At 47.9% G+C, this 23,759-nt stretch overlaps 1 pseudogene; it reads right to left on the bottom strand.

Annotated features, from left to right (window-relative positions):
* Window positions 1-1,197: 1,197 nt before the first annotated feature.
* LOC147748157 (zygote arrest protein 1.L pseudogene) lies at window positions 1,198-21,486 on the bottom strand (annotated as a pseudogene).
* Between the last annotated feature and the right edge of the window lie 2,273 nt (window positions 21,487-23,759).

The raw sequence follows: 23,759 nt of genomic DNA, 5'->3' as shown, positions 1-23,759 counted from the left end.
ATCACCGCTGCTTAACGTGAAGAACCCGTATAAGGCTTTATTAAGAAAGCCAAGGAGTCGGTTAGAGCACCGTACGTGACGTCAAATTGATCTTAACAGCCCGCCTCTCACCTCCTGTGCGCCGCAGCCCGGCAGCAGATACGAAGCCAGCTCTTCCGCGGCTGCTTCCACCAGCGGCTCAGGAGCCCAGGCAGAGCTTCGGCTCACTCCCGGGGTCTCTTCGGGTGCGTCACCCACCCCAGAGGCATTGCTGAGGCTCTGGGAGACGTTGCCACTGTCCTCGCTCTCTCCCTCCTCTTCAGTCTCTTCCACCGGGCAGCTGTCTACACGCTCCATCTCGTAACACCCCCAAGCAGAGCCACCACTCTCGATTACTTGCCGATATCTCGGAACTAAAACTAAGGGAACTACAACTAGAAACTGCAAAATTGAAGCCAGACAGAAGTTGTTGTCACATGACGCTAGAGAGGCGTTAACAGTCACGTGATGGATCTCCCGAGCCCCGCCCCTCATATTCTAACCGGGGCTTCCCTTCACAAAGAGAAAAGCACTTATGAAGGAAAAAAACTCGAAAACAGGACGTGCAAAAGATGTAAGAACTGTAATTTGGCACCGACTTTTCGACTGAGGAATACTAAAATTACATCCGTGGTCAACATAAAACAAGCACCTACGAGGACAGGGGGGGGCGGGAGAGGAACGGACGGCGGGAGGGGGCGGGAGAGGACACAGGGGGCGGGAGGGGGGCGGGAAAGGACACGAGAGGAACGGACGGCGGGAGGGGGCGGGAGAGGACACAGGGGGCGGGAGGGGGGCGGGAAAGGACACGAGAGGAACGGACGGCGGGAGGGAGGCGGGAAACGTGGGGACCGCGGGAGGAGGGACACAAGGCAGGACAGCAGCAAGCACGGCCCGGCCGGAGGAGACTCGGGGGCGTTCCCGGCGTCGCGTGACGTCGGCAAAAGCCAAAGAATCTCGGGAACGCCCCCGTGTCTGGTCCGGCATTGATGGACAGGCCCCTCGTCCAATGGCTAGGCTCCATTTATGGAGCTAGCCAATGGGACGGGGGGCGTGTTCCAGAGTGCCTTACTGTACTCAATAGATTTCTCTGGAGGAGGAGCCTAACGGCTCCGTCCCCCAGCGAAACCTAAAAAGGGCTTTTAGCCATTCGTTACTTACCATTGGTTGGCATCTTTATCAAGCTTCTTTGCTGCCTTCTACTTCAGCAGCGTGCACAATGCTGTCACTTTCTGCATCATTTCTTTTCTACATATGGAGCAAGGACCAAGTAAAGATTGAATAACTCAATTAGTGTCCATCCGCTGTGATTGTGGTACTATTAATTTTTGTGCGGTATTTTTAAATAGCACCACCTCGACCCGATTGGAAGGTATTGGGGAGCAGGGATATTAAGTGATTTGCCCACAATCACAAGGATGTTGAGGTGACATCGAGACTCAAACCTGGTTACAAATGCCTATCCCATGACAGAAGCTGGTGGATACTAAAGCACATTTTAGAAGTAACACTATATGTCACAGTACCTACCCCAGAGTCATCGAGAATTCCGCAATTAATGCAACTGCAACCTGGCAAAGTACACAAGGCATGGCACATGTGCAAACAATTTATATGCTTTTAAAGAAAATAAGCACGATAAATAACCACCAGACACTAACTGGAAGAAGTAAGGGGCAGATTTATGATAACTGGCGCATCCCCAGGGATGTGCCAGTTATTTTGCGCCGCTGCTCCGCCACCCATGGTGCGCCGCATTTACAATGCGGCGCACCATGGGGCAAAAACGGCACAGATGCGTGACGCTTCTATGCCGTAAAGGTTGCGCATTGCTGGAGTTTCGTCGCAAGCGCGACGCAGCTCCAGCAAGGCTCGGGTGTGCCCTATCTGTCCAATGCTGCGTCAAGCCTTACGCCTGCTTCAAGCAGGTGCAGGGTTTTGACGCAGCATTGGCCTAAAAGTGACTGAGTGAAATCTTATAGATTTCACTCAGCCACTTTTGCGAGGCGCACCTGCCCCGGAACGCCCAACCTGCGCCGGAACGCCCACAAGTGGCGCAGGGCTTTACAACGTGACGCATCTGCCTAGATGCGTCACGTTGTAAATGGGTCGTAGGGATGCGCCACGTTTATGTCGCAGTTGCGTGACGCAAACGTGGCGCATTACCAACATAAATCTGCCCCAATATATTTAACGATCAGCACAAAATGGAGGACAAACACACAGGAGCTCCACCACTGCCAGCAGCGGTTCAACTGTCAACCACGGCTTCATTACATTCCTTACCCTACATAATCACATTCTATAACAAGGAAGCATGCGACTGATGAATCCATAACTATATCTAAGCAGCAAGGTATAACACATCTTCCCTTCCCCCAGCAATACACACACCAAAGCAGATTACATGGATACAACATATGGGGAAAGAATAGAGAAACCAACGCAGGTCACATGGACACAACATATGGGGAAACGATAGAGAAATCCATGACGACAAATACAAATAATAGACAAGACAAAATCATTTTGCATTCAAGTAAGAAACCTGCTTCGCCTGAGCACTCCTTGGGTATTGACCAGCTTGATCTATTAAGAAACCATGATGGCTGTTGGCAGGGCTTTAATTGGGATGAAAAAACTGGGGGGTCTCTCAAAGGGGCGTGGCCAGTGTAATTAGGGGCGTGGCTTTAAAACACGCAAAAAATCTCTGCTTAGCATAGTGTGCCGCCCGACTTGTATTTTGCTGTTTCTGTCATTGCATCCAGATATGTGATACAAGTAACATCATACTTACAACAAGTAAGGACTATCAGCTTTGTCAATGGTTGTTAGTTGCAGAAGATAAATAAGCTGCAACTATGGCTTATATATAATATTGACAAAGCTTCCAATTAAAGCCCTGGTGACCCTACCACAATGTTGCTGCTCTTGCGTTTCAGAAAGAGAAGGGAAATCCAGAAAGAAAATGACTCTTTAGATGATTTCCCTTCCCCCCACAACACTCACCTGGCATGACGTCATGGCGTAACATCTCCACTACTGAGAAGTGAGCAGTGTGAGCAGCGCACATCCATGTGCCTGCTGTTTTGCGCCCTGGCACTTTTTTCCGGACTGCAGTGACTGCAGTGACTGCAGTGACAGCAAACTGCTGTGACTGCAGTCCGGAAAAAAATATGGACCGCCTGTGTCAGGGCTCAAAACAGAGCCCGATAGAGACCCGTTTCGAGGCCCCCTGAAAAAAACTGCCGGTGCTCAGACCCCTTGAGACCCGGCCCACTTAAAGCCCTGGCTGTTGGGATGATCAGCTGGGACACACTCACGTTTATGATCACCTTGGTTGTAGAGACAATCAGCAGGGAGACACTGACATTCACAATCACCCTCACACTCACTTCCCACCTTAACAACTTCTGATAGGTTCCACCAGTGCCCTCCATAGACTATAACAGCATTCCCACACATTTTCTAAACTCTCACCAGATCACTGAACGTGCTTCCCCCTTTTTGTACATGAACAGCGGTTCTGATGCGAAACGTGTCCCCAGCCTTTATTCTTATAAGTTTGACACTTTTTGTCAAATCAGCATTTCTGTTTCTCTTGAGCAAAACCCACATTCTTCCTGAACAAGCACATCAACTGTTCCACATTCTACTTACTCTTGAGCCATTTATACATCCACGCTTGTTGAAAATCAACATTAGCCTTTCTACCCCTCAGTAATTCAAAGGAAGAAACCTTTGTAGTAGAGCATGGGAAGTCCTGTAAAACCACAGCATGGCACGCACTGACTTCACAACATCATGGTTACCACCTTAAGCCCATCTGCTGCATTCACCAACCACCCATGTCATTCTCTCAACAAGACAATTTTGTTTGTAGGTTATATAACAATCTCTTAGGATGTCTGACACCACATGACTCAAGGAAAATCCGAAGTTCCTTGCTAATAAATAGAGTTTCATTATCAGAAAGGAGAAATTTGGAAAACCCTTCCCTCAAAAATATTTCTCTAAGAAACTTCGCTTGCACTTGGCTCCTAAACAATCTTGAGCTCAGGCTACTTAGAACAATAATCCACCAGGACCAGAATATATTTGGCCCCACCCGACATTGAATCGCAGAGACCCATGATGTCAATCTCCAACTCAACCCAAAGACCTGATGGGAATTCAAAAGGAATGAGGGGAGGAGAAGAGACCTTCTGGTCTTCGGCAGCAGCCTTACACACATAACAATTCTTCACCGCCTCATCAATTTCACTGTCCATGCTTGGCCACCAAAAAGACTCACAAATATGACATTTAGTGAGAGATGAACCAAGGTGTCCCTCATGAGTATTGTTGATGATTCCACCCCTGACAGAGTCTGGAAGAATCAATTTGTCAGATCTTAATAGCAATCCATCTTCCACAGAATGTTCGTCACCTACCTTACAATAAGGCTGACTTATGGGAGACAATACCTTCTCTCTTGGCCAACCTCTCTAAACCAGACCTGTGACCTGTTGCAAGACTAGGTCCTTACTAACAGCCTTCATCCATACTTCTTCAGAGTACACCCCCAAATTAGGTACTTCAAGTGAAGCCACTAAACAATCCACAAAGACTTCATTTATGAGGTCAGATAACTCCACATCAATGTCTTCATCACCTTCGCCTGGAAACTCTGAATGAACATCAGCTCTACTATTTCCCCGCTTGCAATGTTAATCACATCAAACTGGTATTGCAAAAACTTAGTTGACATTGTTAAGATTCTAGGGGGCATATTTTCAAAGAAATGATGCAGCGCTGCACAGCAAGCAATTTAGCAGCCCAGCGCTGCATCATTTAAAAAACGCTGGAATGCTCTGTACTCACTAGAATACGGCACACCCCTGTGTTTTCCCTTGTGCCAGAGCTATAAAGGCTCCCTATCGCCAATGAAGACACCCTTGTGCCATGGTGCAAGTGTGCCTGCATTGCAGAAATGATTGTTTATGTGCAGGAAGGGACAACTTCCTGCACATAAACAATCATTAAAGGAGATTTGCTCCTTCTATCTGTGCTGCACAATGCAGCACACATAGAAAGAGCAAAAAACGAGGAGAAGTTAAAGTTTTTCTCCTCATTGTGCCATTCTAATGTCTGCTTTTCAATGGCATTGGTTTTTGGTTCTAACTCAGATTTAAAGATTCTTGTAAATAGGGGGCAGTGTCAAAAAGCAATGGGTGGTTTGGTGGAATGCCCACAGCAACATCCAATGCACTTCACTTTGACACAGAAACCTGCATGAAAGGGCACAATATTTACAATGCGGCGTTAAGCCAGTCACAGTGGCTTAGCGGTGCATTTTATTGAGCAGGGAACTGCATGAGCGTCATAAAAAGTGATGCTCCGGTGGCGCAATGCCCTTGTAAATATGCCGCTAGGAGTGCAACATGAGCTTCAGCCCCATCAAGAATGGATACTAAGGGTTTGTGGTCAGTATGTAAACAAAAACGTCTTCCCAACAAATAATCAATGCCCATTGCGAATTTGGTCAAACCACATTTAACACACACAGCAACTGAGCTTGTTCTCTGTGAGGTGTCCTTGATTAAAAAAATGCTGCAATTTACAACACAATTTTATTTAAATACTAAAGTGTCCCTACTTTTGAAGTTCAGTGGATGATACTCTTCATCCTTCTTACTGTACTCCCATCTTTTCTTTTGATCCCACTCCACCTTCTTTAACTTTAACCTCACTATGACTTCCTCTCTCCGCCCCCTTTCTTCTGCTCCATTCTTCTTACTCTCAGATTTTCCAAATCTCTCTTTCTTTTTCTCACCACTTTCTACCCTTATTTCCTGCTCTGGAATATTCTGAGAACTTCCATTCTCTCATACTGATTCTTGCTTCCCTATCTTACATGTTTAAACCATTTCTTATTAGCTTTCATTCTCTCTCTCACTCTTCTTTTGCCTTTTTTCTTTCTGTTATTCAACCTTTCCCACTCTACCTCCTTTGTGCTTCTATTTTCTTTTCTATCCTTTCCTTCCTTGATCTGCTACTTTTTTATCTGTCTCCTCTGTTTACTTAGGAAGAGTAAAGCTGGAGACAATGTATGGTCTGACAGTATTGTGAAGGCTGGAAAAAGGGTCATCAGATGACCCTGAGACATAGGAGAGAAAAACTGCTGGAAAAGCCAAAGGGAAATCAGAATGCCCCATAGAGCTGTTTCGTAGTGGATGGGTGTGTATAGACTTTATACGGCTACATTGAAGGACTGGGTTATTTAAGACCCAGCGGTGCCAGGGGCCAACACCTGAAACCTTCGTGGGTAACCTGCTCCGGCGTACGAATGACAGAGACACGGGACACTTCCTTCGGCGTCAAAGATTCAAGGTTTATTTACTGCAGGGAAACATAGAAGTCACAGGAAGTACAACAAGTGTAGTTCGGGGAGGCTGCTTCAAATTGGTTCTGTGGATCGCTCCTTTTATACACGATTCTCCCATAGGTTAACATGGTACACAAAAGTTTACGACTTGGTTCCCACAATTATCCCTGAGAGGGGTCGCTTTGGTCACTTTGATACATTCAAGGTCCGGAACATAAGTGCGGAAACATTTGGCGATTCCCAACTGTACAAACCCATCTTCCCACCATTAGTACATTCCAATCAGCAGTAAAACAGATCGAAGAAGGAACAAGAACAGGTGTGGAGGAAGATGGAAACAGTAGGGAGATTGGAAAGGGTGTAAAAGGGGGAGGTATCGGGAAACACGAGCTACAGGCATCAAAGGGACGTGCCTAATGAGATGCACGGCTGAGACAATTAACCGACACGGCAAGATGAGCCTCGAGCGGGGCCATCTGCCTTACAGTATCATCCCCCTCGTCATAAAGACACTTTCAAAGGACATGTGTCTTCCGCAGATATCTTGGGAATCCCAGGGTAGTGAAGCGGACAACGTCCGTTCGCTGGCTACTTGAGGGCAAGAAACAAAATGGATGCCGTATCTAAGATGGAACCCGTGGGTACAGATGAAAAACCCACGTAACAAACGAACGGTTTAAGTTAGCACAGCGAAACTGCGCACACTTACTAAACTCGTCATTTGCGGTTCGTAGATACCAGACTCGACCATATTCGTGCGAGTCGAAAACACCACTTACAATTGCCACGGAACCTCAGACGCTCCTTTTGCCCTCATGTAGGCAAGCACTAGTCGGAATCATACTCGATATTCATCAGACCATCTAGATGTTGCTGCAACATAGCTCTGTCCAACCGAGTCCCCTTGGTAACAGGTGGCTGTCTTATACACGTTGTAGCACAGAGGCCACATAAGGCAGGACCACACTGCACACAAAGGCAACACGTGAACAGAAACGCCACAACAACTCCGATGATCATCAGAATCTTCCCACCCCAAGTCGACATCAGGCCCCAAAACCACCCAAGTAGCGTCCAATCCCCTACATCCACGTGTATGGATTCAGAGATTTTATGCAACTTTGAGATGGCTTGATAGACAGTCGGAGCGTTATCCAGAATGAAAATACAGCAGCTCGAATGGATCACCTTACATACCCCAACTCGATCTGCTAAGATCACGTCTAAAACCATACGGTTTTGTAACGTCATAAGTCTATCCGCCTGAAGTTCTGTGGTGATGTTACCAAGGGCACTGGCAGTAATATTAGCTGTCGATTCTACCACTCGAGTCAACTGTCTCAGGTTCCTACTATTAACCATAGGCCCCCAAAACGGGAGGAAACCCTTGAAAAAGTCTCCTGCCTCTTGACCGGCAGTATCCTCTTCGCTAATTACGCCTCTCACAACTCTTGTCTTGTGATAGTCTGCGTCTACAGTGAACGTCGGAGGCAACAGATTTGCGATAAAACATGAGCCCACAAAGTCGGAGGGCAACCATGCATACGCACGATCATGGCAGACAAAGTACGTACCCTTGGCAGCCAGAAACACAGGGGACGAGACCATGGGCAGAATGTAATTCTCGGTGCAAGCACTCTCTCCAAGTCGGGCTTTCGATCTTCGGCCACGACCCATTAGACAAAAATTACCAATGTGGGGTACGACCCATATCGGAGGTGAGCTTTTAAGCTGTTTATCACTCGTGAGCGCACTGTACTCAACCTTACTCAGGACCCTATAGGCTTGTACCTCTTCCTCTGGGATGAGCGACGGCTCATAGATATCTCTATCTAAATCTTCTATCGCTATGGACAAAGGCTTATAATACGAGCCAAGGCCAAGGTAGGGAGAACGTGGCTCTCGACTGGGGTGAGAATCTAGTGCGCTTCGAAACATTGTTTGGAATGCTCGAGCTGAACCCTGGGAACTATACGGTAAGACCAAATATGGAATTCCCTTATCCGTGTTATGTGGCATTAATCCACACACCCAACAATTAGTAGTATTAACCACTAACTGGTGCTGATGAAGGAGCTGAATAAAGGAATTATTGCGGAATTCTGCACGTCTAGCCTGCTCGTGTTCAGGTAAGATATGAAAGGAATAAGGGGATGCAGTGGAGGTAAGTTTAGGGTCAGAAGTAGGAGTAGGTAGGGCAGAAGGTAAGAAGTAAGACATCGTGTAATACACCCCACCCGCCAATAGTGCAGAAACAATCAGAAGCAGTACGAACATTTGAAACATAAAACATTTGGTACGAGTAAGTTGTTGTAACTTGAACCTTTGCGCCTGAGCTTCTTCCAAGTCCATCAGCTTTGAAAACGCCATCCCCTATGACCGTCCGCAACGTCTCTTGACGCACTTCGTTCCGTGTAGCAGTAGTCAATCCCTAGGAGTTCCCAGGAACCGACGGTCTTTAACCTAGCGTCAAGACCTGCTAACCAGAAGGAAGTACACGCGCGGCCCTACGGCCTTTATTCACAATGTATATGCAAAAAAATGTCTCTCAGCTGTGGAAGCAAAAACACATATGGAACGAAACTCAATATATATACAAAATAATTACAATGATACGGGTGTTCGGACTGATCATGGAAAACGGGATAATGCAATTATCAAGGGGCAGAACAGGATTTTTTATTTGTCCTTAGTGCTGGAACGCAAAAAGTATCGAGTTTTCCCAGGACGTGTATGTTCATCAAACAAAGGATCCGATGAGGGAACAGAGTCCTGTTGATCAGCCGAATGTTCTGGTCTCGAGTCTTTTGATGACAAATGTTCAACAATGTCTTTCTGCTGCACTGAGGATTCTCCGACAGGTTGTGCGTCGCTGAAAGGTACAAACGCCGGCAATCCTTCAGATTCAGATGAAGCAATGCCCCTCCTCACCCACGAGTCTGCCGGCAAAGGAATAGGAACTTTCTTCGTATGGGTGGCATGCACCCAATTTTTCCGGCCTTCTAAACGAACGGCAGTTCTCGTGGAAAGGAGGACCTGGTAGGGTCCAGTAAACCGGGGTTCCAAGTTCTTCTTGCGGGCAAAATTTCTGGTGACCACCCAGTCTCCGGGCTGGAGCTGGTGGCCTGGACCCTCCGTCTGCGTCGGCAATGCTTCGTAAACCTGTTGGTGAATTAACCTCAGTTTAGCAGTCAGATCATGAAGATAGTCAATCAACATTGGGTATTCAAGACTGGAGAACACACCCGGTCTAGGGACCCCCCACACATTCGCAGGACGACCGAACACTATTTCATAGGGGCTAAGCCCTACTCGGGAGTGTACGGTTGCCCTAGTTGATAACAAAGCTAAGGGTAAAGCATCAGGCCACGAAAGACCAGTCGTAGCCTGAATCTTCGCTAGCTTCAGTTTAAGGGTGCCATTATACCCTTCAACCAAACCAGCTGACTGGGGGTGATTGGCGCTATGGAATTTTTGATTAATTCCAAGGCCCTTACACACACTCTTCATCACACTCCCCACAAACTCACTTCCGTTATCCGACCATACAATCCGAGGCATTCCATACCGAGGAAAGTATTCCTTCAGTAGGATTTTCGCAGTAGACAAAGCAGTATTGTCTTTGAGGGGATAGGCTTCAATCCATCGGGAGAACGCGCAAACCACAACTAAAACGTATTTCAGGTTATTGCATCGCTCCATATGGATGAAGTCTAATTGGATCACCTCAAAGGGACATGAAGGGGGAGCAAAACTACCAGGAGGAGTTGGGGTTCCCTTACCAGGATTGTACAACATACATACCATACAATTCTTAACCAATCGTTCAGCACATTTCGTGATACCATCATTCTTCCACACATGGGACAGCAACTTACAAATACCTTTCACGCTAATATGTGCTAACCCATGCGCCATTGTCACAACAGCCAGCACATACGCATCTGGTAACATCCATCTCTTATGTTCCGACAAATCAACCCAACAACCATTTGCATCCAACTTTCCCATACTTTCTTTCCACTTCGTCTTTTCAGTCTCGGTGGCCTCATTCTGAATTGCTTTCACACTCTCGATAGTGTCCTCACACATACTCGATTCTGTAGGCCACCTAACCGAACTCATCACATACATTCTAGTGCTAAGATTCCGTGCAGTCTCCTTAGCAATCTCATCCGCAAAGGCATTACCACGACCAACATCATCCGTCACCTTGCGATGCGCACTACATTTAACAATCGCTACCTGCTTAGGCAACGTAAGTGCATCCAAAAGATCATTCACGAGCTGTCCATGCTGAATCTTCGTACCATGCGATGTCATAAAACCTCTCTCTCTCCACAACCGTCCAAAGCTATGGGCGACGCCAAAAGCGTATTGGCTGTCGGTAAACACATTCACACGTTTCCCTTTCGCTAACACACACGCTCTAGTTAGAGCGATCAGCTCTGCAGCCTGAGCAGAGTTCTGATTCACTCTCGCAGTTTCAACAACAGTATTCAATGTTACAACAGCATATGCAGTAGTCACATCTAGGCATGGGCGGAAAATCCGTTCCGCTCGCGGATTTTGCGGATTTTCGGGAAATCCGCAATCCGCGAGATTTGCGAATTTCCTGAAAAATCCGCAAATCCGCGAGCAGCGGATTTTGCTCGCACTGCTCGCACTGTTCGCGTGAGTTCGCGCCCCGCGAATAAGTGCGAAATTGCAGAAATACGATTTTAGCAAAACTGAAAGTAACTACTTACCAGGTTCAAAAGTTCAGGCTCATCATTAGTAGCCATTTCCTGTAGTGCTTCCTGAGGGGCCCCTCCAGAGTTCAGTTGCCAGTTGCAACTATTATGTGACCCTGCTCTGAACCTCAGAATAGTTACACATATGCCACAAAGGTCCTGAATTACAGCTAAGGGAGACAAGCAGGAGCCAGGCTGGAAGTTAAAATCCATTAATCAGCCCCTAATTCATTATTGTCAGTTGGGGCAGGGCAGGTGTTGTAACTAATTTTGCAACAATGAAAGCACTTAGCAAGTGCAAAAGATCACTAATCAGGGCGCACTAAGAAAGCAGGTGCCAGCTAAAAAAATATTCTGTGACACATTAATCAGCCCCAAATTAATTCAGGTCACTTGAGGCAGGGAAGGTGTGCTTTGCTTTGCCGAAAATAATGTACACTGGACAACCAGAGGGTGTGGTGATGAAACAGAGGGTGGCATGGGTGGGCCAGAGGGTGGCATGAGTAGTCAGAGAGTGGCAGTGGTGACAGAGAGTGGCAGTGATGAAGAAGAGTGTCCCAAACAGGTTGGACACGTAGAAACAACAAGTTCGCAAAACTTGCGACCCGACAGGTAAGTTCGCAAATTGCGAAATTGTAAAAACCCTCGCGAACTGGCAGAAACACGGGCGAACACAAAAAAAAAAAAAAATCCGCAAATTCGCGGGAATTCGCGGATTTTGCGGATTGCGAGTTTGCAAATCCGCAAATTCGCGGATTGCCAATCCGCAAAATCCGCTCATGCTTAGTCACATCACCATTCGGCAATTTAAAACATGAACCATCCACATACAACGTTCCATCTGGATCTTCCAAAGGAGTGTTTTTAAGGTCCACTCGACATTTTGTTTCCTCTTCAGTTCTCAGCTAGCAGTCATGGGCTGCTATTTCATCTGACTCTGTGCTAATGGGTAACAAAGTTGCCGGGTTCAGGACATTTCAACGTTTTATCTGAATGTGGCTTGCCAACAGCGTCAACTCGTACCCAGACAACCTCGCACTCGTCAAGTGCTGAGTTTTCGTACGATTCAAAAGAGTATCGACTGCATGCGGAACCATCACCGTAAGCATATTATCTATGACCAATCCTGCTGATTGTCGGATGGACACCGCAGCTGCCGCTGTTGCTCTCAAACAACTCGGCAATGCTCTAGCTACCGGGTCCAAGTTCGAGGAAAAATATACACATGGACGTTGCTTACCACCAAAAGGTTGCGTTAAGACACTCAAAGCACAACCTTCCCTCTCGTGAACATATAGTGTAAACGGCTTGATGTAGTCAGGGGTACCTAACACAGGAGCCGAACACAATGAGTCACGTAATTCAGAAAAACTTTTCTGACATTCTTCCGTCCATGGTAAAGGAGTTGAAACATCCTTGCACGTAAGAGCCACCAATGGTTTCGCTAGCAATGAAAAATTTGGAATCCATTGCCTGCAATACGACGTAATACCTAGAAAGGCACGCACATCTCGTTGGGTTGTTGGCACAGTCATTCGTGCAATCGCCGCGATTCTCTCTGGGGTCAACCGTCTTCCCTCCTTTGACAATAAGTGACCTAGATAGGTTACTTCTTGACAACAATACTGGAGTTTAGAAGGTGACACCTTGTGATGTAAGTCACAGAGATGTTGCAGCAACGACACCGTAGCAATTTTGCAAATGTCCTGAGTATCTGCAGCCACCAATAAGTCATCGACATATTGGATTAAGGCCGCACCAGCCGGCAACGAAAACGCATCCAGTTGACCCTTCAAGGCTTGACTGTAAATCGATGGACTCTCACAGTAGCCCTGAGGAGCGCGTTTAAACCGGAAGCTGCGTCCACCAAGAGAGAAACCGAAAAGGTCTCTACTCTCTTCTGCAATTGGAATGCTGAAAAACGCATTCTTCAAATCGATCACCGAAAACCAAGATGCAGAAGCTGGAATCAGAGTCAGTAGCGCCGTGATGTCAGGCACAACAGGAAACTGGGGAATCACAATTTTATTTACCTCCCGTAAATCGATAACAAAACGATAAACAGGTGGTTTTGAGGGATCAGTACGTTTGAGAATGGGCAGTACAGGGCTGTTGCACACGTTTCCCCGTGTTTCTTCAATAACGTCTTTCTCGATCAAATCATAAATGATCGCTAACAATGCTCGCTCACCATCAAGAGAGATTCGATACTGGGGAATACGTGGCAACCGTACATTAGATTTCAGCTGAACAACATAAGGGGAGATGTCGAGCAGGCCCACATCATTGGGACCTGTTGCCCACAAAGATGCAGGAAGAGAACTCAATTCCGGTGGAAGCTTATCGAGAGACAAGTACATAGGAGAGAAAACCCTCTCTCCTAAAGTAAGCTTTACACCCGCAGGAGAACAATACAGAGTTGCATACAAACGTTTTAGCAAATCCAGGCCCAAAAGATTTTCACCACAACCCGTAGTCAAAATCAACGGAGCTTCTAGCTCACGAGGCCCAATTGTAAGGGGCAAAGGGCGCGAGACTGGATTACTAACAGGGGCGCCAGAGAATCCAACGGAAACATTTGTTAAGCCAGACAAAGGTGCGCCAGGGAGTTTCGAATGCATTATGGAACTTTTCGCTGCACCAGTGTCCAACAGAAAAGGCTCAACGACGCCCGATGTAGCAACTGCGACGTAAGGCCCTCTCTGATCAACCGGAACTGATACCACTCCCTCTCCTTGTCCATGGCTGTCCTAGTAATTACTGTCGTCATTTTCCTGATCGACGTAATAATCGTCTACATTGTACTGCGCAGATCGTCCTTGCGACGATCCACGTTGATCGAAACAATTATTGGAAGTTGATGAGTTATCTGAACGGTCATTTTGAACACCGCGACCTCTACCACGTGGTGCCTGCTGAGAACCACCACGACCTCCTCGAGATGAGTTACCACTGTTACGATCGTTTAAAACGGGACAGTTGAATTTTAAATGACCCTCCTGTCTACAATAGGCACACTGATTGTACCCTAACGAAGATCTTTGGGAAGAGGAGTCATTTCGAGGTTGTGACCTATTTGATTGCGACTGCGGTCTATTCTGCTGCGAAGCATTCAGATTCGAGCGCGGAGGATACGCCTGCTGTAACAACACTTTAGTTTTTAGTTCTTTCGTCTTTTTATCAGCGCGGTCGTTCTCCTCTTTCTCTCTGTTCTCATAATACTGAGCCGTAGCCAATATTTGAGCCGAGGTAGAAACGGCCCACGCACTCTCAGAATTTTTTAATTTATTGCTCAAATCTGGCAATAAGTTAGAGACAAATTTGTCCACGAACAACCGTTGACCACCCTCAGTGCTCATATCCTGACCACTGTGATCGATGAATGCCTCCTCAAATCTCGTAAAGAAATCAGAGACACTCTCGTCCTTTTTCTGTTTACAAGCTGACAATTTGTCCCAGTTCACCCTCATAGCTGGCATAAGAGTTTTCATTAAGGTAATTATTCTTTGAGGGAGAGCAGTAATGAGCTGTTCAGGCTTAGCCCCACCAACTTGTCGCGTATCGGCCGCAGTAAGAGTAGCCCAATCGCCACCTAATTCGTTTGCGTGATCTTCGTGCCGAATCTTAGCCCATACCGGTTGCGGTACGATATTGCCGAACAGCATGTCGATATCGGCAAGATTCATTATCGTAGCGTCTACAAGCTGCGACAATTCTTTATAATACCCTGCAGGATTTTTGCGAGGGTCAGGCAAAGATTGCTTCACCTGTAAAACTTCTGATCGTTTCCATGGGAGATGTATCCATACTCTCTGAAAGAACGGCACGATCGGAGGTTGAGCTGCAGGATTACCTGGCATCCACACTGGTGGAACTTCCCGCATAGGAAACTGACCGGACGCATCTAACTGCCTCTCAACGTCCTCAACAAACAAAGCTTGAGGTATAGGAGCAGGACGGAAAGATAACAACCGTTCAACAGCACGTCGAACATTAGTATCCACTATCAGTCCATTCGAGAACTGAAGCTGTAGGTCAGACAAAGCGGTCAACACCTCGTCAGGTGCATCGGCCGATATCTGATCACGCAGAACTTTGCACATTTCTTCGAACACGTATCTTTGTGTCGGTACATTGAATTGGCAAAACGTATCAAGTACAACACGTGGAGGATTTCTAAGAGGGTGCGTCATCCAACCCATCGCCATATTGTATAGCGAAGCACGTTCCCTGTTACCGGGAAGCTGACTACGTCTCTGAGGACCATCTGAACCAGCGGACCCAAAAACGGGTCCGAGAGAATGGAAAAAACTAGCCGCAACAGGAGAAGTACGACTACGAGTAGACGGAGAAGTATAGCACAAGGGACTAACAAGAGAAGAGGTAGAAACAGAAGAAGCAGCAGGAGTAAGTAAAGCAGGAGCAGTAGCGGGAGCAGGAGTATGTGGAAGCGGAGGAGCAGTAGGAATAGCAATAGGCAAAGGAGCAGGAACAGTCGGAAGAACGGGTGCAGGTTGAGGAACAGGCTGAGGAACAGGTACAGGGGGGACCACAGGAGCTGCGGTACCCTGTACGTACGGAGGTGGTGACTTCATAAGATAAGACATTAGAGGATCCTCAACTAATTCGTCCTTCTTATCCGACTCCATTGGCAAAGCAGGATAGCACTTATCTATGGACATACGCTGTAGCCTATCAAACACTTCCTTTTCCTTAACCTCCTTATCACGCTGAAACTGCTCTGCTTTCTTTACAATGGTAGCAACACCATCTCTTTGATTACGTTTAGTCTGTCTGATCTCTTTCTGTCGGGCTTCTTTACGCCACAACCGAAAGGCATCAAACATGGCCGGCCTTGACTTTCTCTCAAACAATTTAGTCTCAAGATTATCTAAGATTGTTGTCTCAAAACTACCATGAGGTGGCCAACTAAGGGCACCATCTTTCTTAGTGTAACGGATCCAGTAATCATTAAAAGTAATCGGGCCTAGCCTGTGTTTGCTGTACAGCTCATAAGTTGGAGTTCCAACCGGAGGTATCGGACACGAGTCCTCCAGTCGGGAATCCGTACCACAACGTCTGAAACAACTAAACAAAGTTCTGCGACCAGGCATCTTGCACACTAGCCGAGTTTCACAAACGTCAAGGGTTACGGGATTTACCAAGTCCCTGCAAAGAGCAAAAACCCTCGGTTTTTGGCGACTGCAGACGTCAAATATCACAACAAAGTACCAAGAACTACAAATGCAATGGAACCATGCAACAACTAAGCAACCACAACCAAGAACTCTGGGAGCGACCCGCAAATACTTAACTCAAAGATCGATGGCGTCACCAGGAAGGCCCGTCAATCGTCTCGCTATACCAAGGTCTACGCCAGGCGCCAAAACAGGTCTACAGTCAGGGCAGCAGTCCGTCGCAGCCGTCAGGAGGCGGGAATCTTCGCGGGAAAAGTCTTCGGGCCACTTGTTTCGACAACAGGATCGATGAAGCGGAGTGCACCTTCCCTCGGAGATTTCACACGAAGTTCCTCACGATCGTCGGGCTTGGACCGGTACCACTGATGCAGCCCCACGTTGGGCGCCAACTGAAGGACTGGGTTATTTAAGACCCAGCGGTGCCAGGGGACAACACCTGAAACCTTCGTGGGTAACCTGCTCCGGCGTACGAATGACAGAGACACGGGACACTTCCTTCGGCGTCAAAGATTCAAGGTTTATTTACTGCAGGGAAACACAGAAGTCACAGGAAGTACAACGAGTGTAGTTCGGGGAGGCTGCTTCAAATTGGTTCTGTGGATCGCTCCTTTTATACACGATTCTCCCATAGGTTAACATGGTACACAAAAGTTTACGACTTGGTTCCCACAATTATCCCTGAGAGGGGTCGCTTTGGTCACTTTGATACATTCAAGGTCCGGAACATAAGTGCGGAAACATTTGGCGATTCCCAACTGTACAAACCCGTCTTCCCACCATTAGTACATTCCAATCAGCAGTAAAACAGATCGAAGAAGGAACAAGAACAGGTGTGGAGGAAGATGGAAACAGTAGGGAGATTGGAAAGGGTGTAAAAGGGGGAGGTATCGGGAAACACGAGCTACAGGCATCAAAGGGACGTGCCTAATGAGATGCACGGCTGAGACAATTAACCGACACGGCAAGATGAGCCTCGAGCGGGGCCATCTGCCTTACAGTATCATCCCCCTCGTCATAAAGACACTTTCAAAGGACATGTGTCTTCCGCAGATATCTTGGGAATCCCAGGGTCGCGAAGCGGACAACGTCCGTTCGCTGGCTACTTGAGGGCAAGAAACAAAATGGATGGCGTATCTAAGATGGAACCCGTGGGTACAGATGAAAAACCCACGTAACAAACGAACGGTTTAAGTTAGCACAGCAAAACTGCGCACACTTACTAAACTCGTCATTTGCGGTTCGTAGATACCAGACTCGACCATATTCGTGCGAGTCGAAAACACCACTTACAATTGCCACGGAACCTCAACATCTCCTCATCATGTCGCTATGGGGAACCTTAGTTTTATAAATTTAGCCAATGCTATATTTAGGGTTTATACAGGGCTTTAAGTGGACTGGGTCCTGTAGAGTCTAAGACCAGAAAAAATCAAAACAGACTTTGAAATGTGTCACTTCTGTGCTCAAAGTTAATGTCCTTACCTTTACTGGGAAAAATTGATCGATTTCTCAATAATTACTAAATTCCCCTTTTTATATTTCACATTCTATTTAATGTTGGTTTCAGTAGCTTTTTCTTGCAATATATGACTCCTGTAAGTGCATATTTTGAACAAAAGCAGCCACCAGGTGTCTGAGTGAGTTCAGATTGTGGGTAGCTATTTAGAAAGGCACAGGATTAAAAGCTCTGAAGATGAGACTGAAGGCATTGTGAGTTTCTCACAGTGCCTGTCAGTGGATCATAGAGGAGTGCAACTACATCTGTATCCAATCCTGAGTGTTAGACCTGACATCCTTGGCATGGTATTCCCCCAACCGTTTTGCCTTCGCCCCTCCTGTTTTGATGATTTCATTTTTTGGGCAGCTTTTGGACTCTGTGTACTTTACCACTGCTCACCCGTGCTAACATGCTTTTGCTCCCTCTTTCAAACATGTTAAAATTGGCTTACTCCCAATTGCCAAATGTAATTTACTTTAAAGTCCATAGAAAAGAGCACTAAATATACCCAAGGCCTTTAAATTGAATGCTACTAGTAGGCCTGCAGCTCTGCTTGCACCACCCACTAAAGTAGCACTTTAAAATATGTCTCAGGCCTGTCCACTTTAAACTGCAATTTTGAAGGGCAAAATTAACCATTTGCCAGGTCTAATCCTTCCTTTTTAGTACTTATAAGTCACCCCTAAGCTAGGCACTAAATGCTCACAGGGCAGAGTGCATCGTATTTAAAATGTAAGATGAGTATTTAAGTTTTACCTGTCCTGGCAATGAAAAACTCCTAAAGTCATTTTTCACTATAATAAGACTTATCATTCCCACACACTAACACTGGGTTACCTTATTACACTTAATTAATGCTAACTTTGGATTGGGTGTAAATAGAGATATGCTGTTTACACTCAAACTAATAGTAATTTAAAATCCTTGCTTCCAGACAGTAACATAAAGGGAACTTAGGTATGGACAGGATGAGCCTTCCTGGCGTGATGACTGGAGAGGAACTGTACCCAGTCCCACTTGCACTTCAAAGGGCTTAACCTCCTGAACACATAAAGTGACCTGACACCAGGCGTGCCCTGTCTTCTGTCACCCCAGTTTGGAACCATGACAGGGCAAGGGGAAGACAATTCTAAAACCAGATGTGGGGGTAGGGCAGGGAGTCCCTACACAAACATTGGCACGAGGTAAAAATATTTGACCTTCACTGCCACACATTAAACAAGCATTTACAATGCAACGGTTTCGCCTTTGACAAAGTTAGAGCCCATGCATCCTTCCTCACACCCATGCATCCACAACCCTGCGCATCACTCCCTGCGCACATCCCCTGCAACCACCCCCGGTCAAGTGCCCCGGTGTACATCACGGACAGATGCCACCACCACCCATGGCCCCACCCTCGGACCCCCCAACAAACTCTCTCTTACCTCAGGGCCGGAGACACCTGCAGGGCAAAGAGAGACATTAGAGGGTGGGGAGTGAGAGTTGTCGGGTGAGAGGGACAGAAGCCCCTCAGGATAGAAGGCGTGTGGAACGAGATGGGGTGTTTGAAGAGAGAGGGGGACCCCGTCAGCAGTTAGTTTCCTCGGGGCGGGGGTTGGGGCCCGGCTCGAACACCAGCAGGGGAGGATGGGTACAGGGGCTGATGGGCACCGCTCGGGTCTGGTGAGGGGGCGTGCAGACGCGGGGGGCACAGAGCTCTTCAGGACCTCTTTTCTTATCACGGTGCTGGAAGAGAGAGTGGGGGCCGGCGTCCTGTAGTCCAGGGGGCGGGGGGGGGGGGCTCAGTGTCCGTGCACTCCACTCTGCGTGTGCTGCTGACCAGCCTTTACAGTGCTGTCAGCGCGCGACTTACACAGCTGCTAAAATGCATGTTTTTAATTTTACCGGCCTTGCTGCCCTTTGCACCCAAGAAGGCATTGCTGGGGCGGACTCCCGTGAAACTGCACGCAGAGGGCCCTCCAGTAAGGAGTAAAAACTGCTAGGACCCTGGGCGAGGAACTCCAGAAGAGAACAAACTGTAGCTCTCCCCTGCTCCGACACATTACATTGCAGCTGTAGCCGTCCACTCTCCGTCCTGCCAGCGAGACGCAAAGCTAGCCGGCGAGGCTCTCAGCTTTGAGACGCACTCCCAGGCACAAGGTTTCGCATGATTGAGAGTGGGGGGCAGGAAGAGGGCACTCCTCACCGGCCCAAACACATTGCAGTCTCTTTGTCTGCAGCCATCAGAGACAGTGCCTCGCGCACGCGTTACAAAGGACAGAAATCTGAGGGTGCTTTTCACTGATAACCTCCTTTTTTCCAGCTCAAGAACGATTTCACAATTGCTTTTACATTGTCTGCTTGTTGAGGGAATGGTTCTGCTGTTAAGAGAACCTCAGACATGACCTTGACCTTTGCAGTGGATTTCTGCAGGTACCCCAGCTTACAATCAGCAACAAAGCGAACAACTGACCCCCACTAAGAATTCATTGGTATTACGTGAATAAGCACCCCGTTTTGACAACTAATTGGTTAAATCCAGATAAAAAAAATACCCACACTGCTTTCAAACTCTTAGATCTGGCACTGCCTGCAGTTCTCGCAATTCGATTCCAGTGGATTTCCTCTCGTGGCTACAAGTCTCAAATTTCCCAGGTCTATGCGAGATACTTTAAGTCTCAAGTCCCTAAAGTAATCAACAAAAAAAGACCAAGTATCAGAACGCCAAAGAAAAAAAAAACGTTGTGAAAGTTTTTCCAGCATGGGCCTCAAACTGAGCGGCAGCTGGTAGACAAGCAACGGCCGGTTATTGGGAGAGATGGACTGGCGAGGGGAGTCAGCAACGAATGGGTGCCCCCAAAGGTGGCGGGGTGAGAGGGAAGGGGCGAGGGCTGTCACGGAGTGTATACTACATGCGGGTAGTAGGCCATATGGTAGTGAGACGTACAATCCCCCCTCACCCCCCAAAAAAGCCATGGACCCTTGCCTGCTCCTCACCTGGAAACGCAGTCTGCCCTTGTCGGGGGAGGCGGTGGTTTCCTGCTGCCCGGGCTCTGCTGCTGCGTCCCCTTCGGCTTTCTGTTCTGGCTTCTTCTCTTCCTCCAAGCTAGCCTCCTCCTGCCGGTCTGCGCGGCCTCCCTCCGCGGGGCTACCCTTCTCCTCTGCGGGCCGCGCCCCCGAGCTCTCCCCGCTCTCGGGTTTCCCCTCTCCGCCGCCCTTGGCCTCCGCGTCCTCTTCCTCCGTGAAGGTGGGGAGCCTGCGGGAAGCGACGGGCGAGTACACCGCGGCGGTCCGGGGGAAGCGTACGGTCTTGGGGGGCGAGGAGGCCGGGGTCCCGTCGGGCTCCTGCGGAGCCTGTCACCACACGCCCCGCCTCCGGCGGGACAGGGTACGGGGCCCCAGCGAGCACTGCACCGAGGCGTCCTGCCGGGGGTTCACCTGCACCCCCACATCGCAGGTGTTGGCCTTGCGCAGGCGCGGGGTCAGGTTGGGGTTCACCTGGGACAGGATGGCCTTGAGCTGCGCGCGCTGGTAGTTGTCGAAGTACTCTCCGGTGTCCGCGTAGGAGGTGAGGTAACCCCGCTGCCTCCAGCCGCCGCCCTTGCCTTTGGGGTTCAGATACCTGTAGTTGTACGGCGTGTAGGCCGAGTACATGTAGCTGTCCATTGCCTCGTCCGATATCGTAGCCATAGTGTCTGGCCCGAGCCCGCCCCTGAGGCCTAATTAAATAAGGGCGGCAGGTGAAGTCTGCAAACGGCTCAATTAAGACATGGAATTGGAGTTTGGCAACCCCACCTGCAGAGACAGACCCCAGACTCGCCATAAGCGCATAGCAGAGCTTATAGTGGATAATACAAACTTGTTTTAGCCCAAATCTACATTTAAAGTCTGCAAAATGTCTCCCTTAGCTGAACCCGCGCGCCTTAATTGAAGTAGTGCAGTGCTTATTTTAACTTTACACGGGAGGCAACTTTGTCTCATGAAATTTATCTCTCTAAACACATTTTGCCTTAAGGTTTCTAGTGGCTCAGCAATGCACCTAATTGATAGGGCTACAGTATGTTACGTTAAAATATAGTGAATTATTATTTTCTTTAAATGGATCTATGTTGTCCTGATTTTCCTATGGTGCCCGCTGTCGTTGTTTATTGTTAGAATAGAACTTTGAAATTAATTAAAGATTACAGGTGCCTAGTTCGAACATAATTTTAGTTGTGTAGAGACAGGCCACTATTGCTAAATTATAATCGTGATAGCAGAGTTCTTAAGTTTTAAGTCCATGCGTGAGTAGTTAACTCAGTCCATGCGTTTTCTTTGCATTGTGGGATTTGCAGTCATGATTTCACACGGGCCCGGCAACGTTACCAGTCCCAAAATGCATAGTAAAACTATGGGGCTGCATTAGCTGCTCCGGTATAGACGTGGAGAACTTGAGAGCTCTGCGCTTGCTTGCCAACGCATGAATTCTACAATCAGGGACGGTAAAGGGGGGCTAGGGGAGGGGCGCAGAGGAGTCACTTACCAAGTGTCAGGTGTGGGGTTGTTCGCCCAATTATGTGTTCTTTGCTTTGCGTTCTTGTATCTGTATTTTTTTTAGCATTGCGCTTGTGGCTCTACAATTAATAGACCGCAAGAAAAACAAGTCAGGTCCCGGGCCGCGCTGTGATTGGCTGACGTCACGGGGGTGTCCCGGCCGGCAGCCAATCACAGCGCGGCCCGGGAATGACGTCACGGGGGTGTCCCGGGCCGGCAGCCAATGGCAGCGCGGCCCGGGACAAAGGGGCGGGGCTTTAAAAAAGCACCAGAAACGCCCCCGAATCGCGTTTTCGAGAGAAAACGCGATTGACAGCCTCTGCCTCCCAATGGCTAGCCTCCATTTATGGAGCTAGCCAATGATAGGCAGAGGCGGGTCATCAGCCCAGATAGAACTCAAGAGGTTTTGCTAGCGATGCGTACTTCGTACGCATGGCTAAGGCAAAACCTAAAAACCACTGGGCCTGTGAAAGTTATGGAAGAAAGACTGCCTTGCTGCAAGAGTGATTCCCTGGTGCTTGAAGGATTGCCTTGCTGTCTGAGAAGGAAGATTGGACCTGTTTGCCTTCATGTCAGGCTATCTAGAGTGACTGCAAGGGTCAGTTGACTAAACTCTGTGAACTACAGGGACACATCAAGCTTCAGTGGTCACCCTGAATCTGCCCAGCTGATCTACTGTAAATAGACCTGCAACTGGGCCTGCCTGGACCTTCAACTGGACCTCCCTGAGCCCTGCTGCTGGATTGAGTCCTGATCCCCAAGAGATGCCTCCCAGGTCCTGGGCACATGGTGGACATCATTGATAACTCTTCCTAAGAGAAAAGTTGAAAATTGTGAAGTTTGGGCTCCAAGCCATTGTGAATGGACCAGTTCATTCCAAGACTCTGCCACCCATTACGACTGCCATCGCGAAGTTCCAATGAGGCCTTTGTGCTGACAGTGACTGCCAGCGATGACTGGCGCCCGAGACCTTCACTTGGCGCTACATCAACGACAGCTAATGATGTCCAGCAAGGCGAAGCTACAGCAATGACTGCCCACAATGCTTGACCAACTCTTCACATTACAGTCTCCACCTTATCCCCTCTTACACTGCAAATGGAATGCTTTGGGCCAGACTTAGAAGCTAACTTTTCAGCAGGACTAACGTGGTCCCTTTATCCAAGCCACACTACATTGCAGCCAACGTGAACTTATGGCTCTAGTGCCACAAAATGGCCACCAGTAGCGATTTGGGCTTTTAGTCGCTATATACCCTAAAACATTTAAAATTAAATATCTCTGGTTTATCGTTCTGGTATGAAAAAAAACCCAAAAACTTTATTTTCAATATTGGTTTGCGATTTTTAATGTGTTGGTTTTCAACTTTATTACTATATTTTGTGCTCATAAATACTTACTTTACACTTTGCATCTATGTTAAGCCTAAC

This window comes from Lissotriton vulgaris, chromosome 1_1, assembly GCF_964263255.1.
Source record: "Lissotriton vulgaris chromosome 1_1, aLisVul1.2, whole genome shotgun sequence".
Classification (NCBI taxonomy): domain Eukaryota; kingdom Metazoa; phylum Chordata; class Amphibia; order Caudata; family Salamandridae; genus Lissotriton; species Lissotriton vulgaris.
The sequence above is the reverse complement of the archived record's forward strand: the minus strand, read 5'-3'. Positions and strand labels throughout refer to the sequence as shown.